The sequence below is a fragment of the Macrobrachium rosenbergii genome, chromosome 14, assembly GCF_040412425.1.
Source record: "Macrobrachium rosenbergii isolate ZJJX-2024 chromosome 14, ASM4041242v1, whole genome shotgun sequence".
Taxonomy (NCBI): domain Eukaryota; kingdom Metazoa; phylum Arthropoda; class Malacostraca; order Decapoda; family Palaemonidae; genus Macrobrachium; species Macrobrachium rosenbergii.
The window spans coordinates 21,648,431-21,651,249 of record NC_089754.1 but is presented as its reverse complement, the minus strand read 5'-3'; positions in this window follow the sequence as shown (position 1 = coordinate 21,651,249).

The window sequence follows — 2,819 nt, the reverse complement described above, 5'->3', positions numbered from 1 at the left end:
CTAAATAAGTTTTTGATAATCAGAGTGCATTTGATATATGACAACGTATTAGCTTATTATTACCTAAATAGCATAGCCTTTATAGTTTATATAGCTTTTACACTACTAACAATATCACAAAGTTCATTAACATACCAAAAGACAAATGTTCACACGTTTAAGTGTCCAACAATGATAAAATCGTTTGTGCTGTTACCGTAACACCGTCAGATACCCGACTGGTGAGGGGATTAGCCAAATCTACACACCAGAGGAGACTAACATATAGTGAAAACATTATGTAAAAAGTACTACACTCACTTCCTTGTCATGCCAAGCTACTTAAAGCAAGCTTTATTGTTTCAAACATTTTGTTAGGAAATGAGCTTAGGTGAATGGAATAAAAGATGGAATGATGAATGTTTGATGATGTCATGTATATTCAGCGGTCCATTTTGGAAATATATTATTTTTAATAAAAACTCCAATTTATGGGATCCGATACATTACTAAAGAAACGAGCAAGTTATTTCGGTAATTTCATAGTATTCAGTTTCAGTTCCTTCGTTTTTTCTTTCATTCTAGTTCTATCATTATTCCCGTAAACATTATCTGTACGTGCTTGCGCGTGTGCGTGTCTCTCTTCCTGCTAGGTTTCATGCATCCTTTTGAAATTTGATTCTCGTTTAGTGGTTTTAGAACGATCATTCATATCTGGCGATATCCATTCACAGAATAACGCTGGCAGTAGGTTTCCTTAAATATCATTAAAATCCCGGAAGGTTTTGTAATACCCCGAGAACAGAAACCCAAATGAACCTTAATTAGCAAGCAACTTGAAAGGGAGATGAAAGAGGCTGTTGGCCGCCGTCAGTTTCATGAAATACCTTCCTGTGTTGATTAGGAGCCAAGTCGATAATTGGCTAATTTATCCTCCAATGCTGATGTCTTTCGCCTTAGTTGCCAAGCAAGACTAAAAGGCCATAAGGGAATAAAGCCGCCTAGTGATTAAATTAAGAACCTTACTATAATTAGTTAAAATTAACTTAAAAGATATTTAGAAAGTTATGTAATAAAATGTGCACATTCAGTGTTGCAAACGTTAAGAGCAGAGGTTTTATTGAAAGAAATTTGATGGAGACAGCTTGCATTGTTCATAGCAAAGGTAAAAATTTTAATTTACCGCCTATAGTTTATATAAATTAAACCATTTTATTTTACATGTTATGAGATGTCAGTGCAAATTGGATAATGTTATCCATTAACTATCATATAATATTCGTTTGTTAATAAGTACTTAGTGTTATGCTGTTTCAAATGGACATATTACCTCATTTGATATTTTGGTAATTTTCATTTGCTCAACTCCTATTCCTACTGTATTGTATTGTTTTACTGTTGTGTGTTTTTTGTTCAAACTGCTAGTTTCTGGTAACGGTATTTCATATGCTTATGATTTTAGGCCTATCTTGGCTACATACATTGTAAACTTTTTCCTCTTTCCTTAATAAACGCTCCAAGAGGAGGTCCATTGGAGTACGAAAACTGTTGGGCATATTCTAACCAAAACATTTGTCATTTTCCTATGTGGAAACAACTAATTAACTTATCTTCGTGTCTAAGAAGATTACCAGTATTCGAATAACGATATTTTTTCAATTGAAATCATATGGACATAAATACAAAAAAAGATAACGAAAAACAAAAATGATTTTGTTTTGTCCAAAATTGTACATAGTTATCTTGAATGCAGCTGCGGAAGATTACTCAGTGTAACTATAAATGAAAGGTAACAGATTATTCATCAAAAATTCAGATAAAAAGTGAGACCTTTCTTGAGCCGGACACAATAAAAATGATTTCGTAAGATAAATAGGAATTCATAACCAACGAGATCGTATTTTCGTTTAATGACCACGTTATTAAAGTTGTTTTTTTTATTAAATTTTCTGTATTATAAGATACTGGCATAGTGAAAGTTAACTTTCAGCCTCTAAATTTTCACAAATAAGTTCATATTTTACCATGTGAATTCTATTCAGTAAGACGAGAGTTTAAACTAAATGTAGTTTAAGGCTATGGAATGGCTAGTTAAAAACCTAACTATGTAATATTTCCAGAATTTTATATTTGAAAGAAGAAATGGCTGTTTTGTATCATAGAATAAAAAAATGTTACTCGCTTTTTCATTTAAATATTCAGAGTCAGATCTAATTCTTTAATGTGCCAGTATTCCAAAAACTGCTGTTGTTTGCCACAGCTCACGACTGTTAATGCGATTTTTTTCATTTTGCACGTATGGATTTATCAGGAAACAGCCATGACCCCGGCCACTGACGTGAGCCAAATCTGATAGAACTCATTTAGTCGGAACAGTAAGTTTAGATTCACCCGTGTGGAATTTTCCTTCCTATAATTTCTGCATAATTCTATTTTGCCTCATCCGTCCAAAAATGGTAAAACTTGGGTTTGTTTTGTTCACGTCATTTTTAAGCTCTATACATTCTCTTGAGTTGAGCTTTTCATAAAGAGGGATTTTTCATTCACAATTTCATTACAATACAACGCCTTCTTATAAGTAATCTCTTCAAGCCCTTGAGTACTCCGTCTTCATATGTATGTACAGTATATATATATTTCCGTCTTCATATGTATGTATGTATGTATGTATGTATGTATGTATGTATGTATGTATGTATGTATATATAGTTACAAGTTGTGAGCAGTGAAGCAACACTGTGTGCAACAATATTTGTTTGGCGTTATTACCTGGATCGCTACTTGTAAATGGCAGGGGGGAATAGAGTGGAAAGGTCACCAGTGAGACCCGGATGATACAA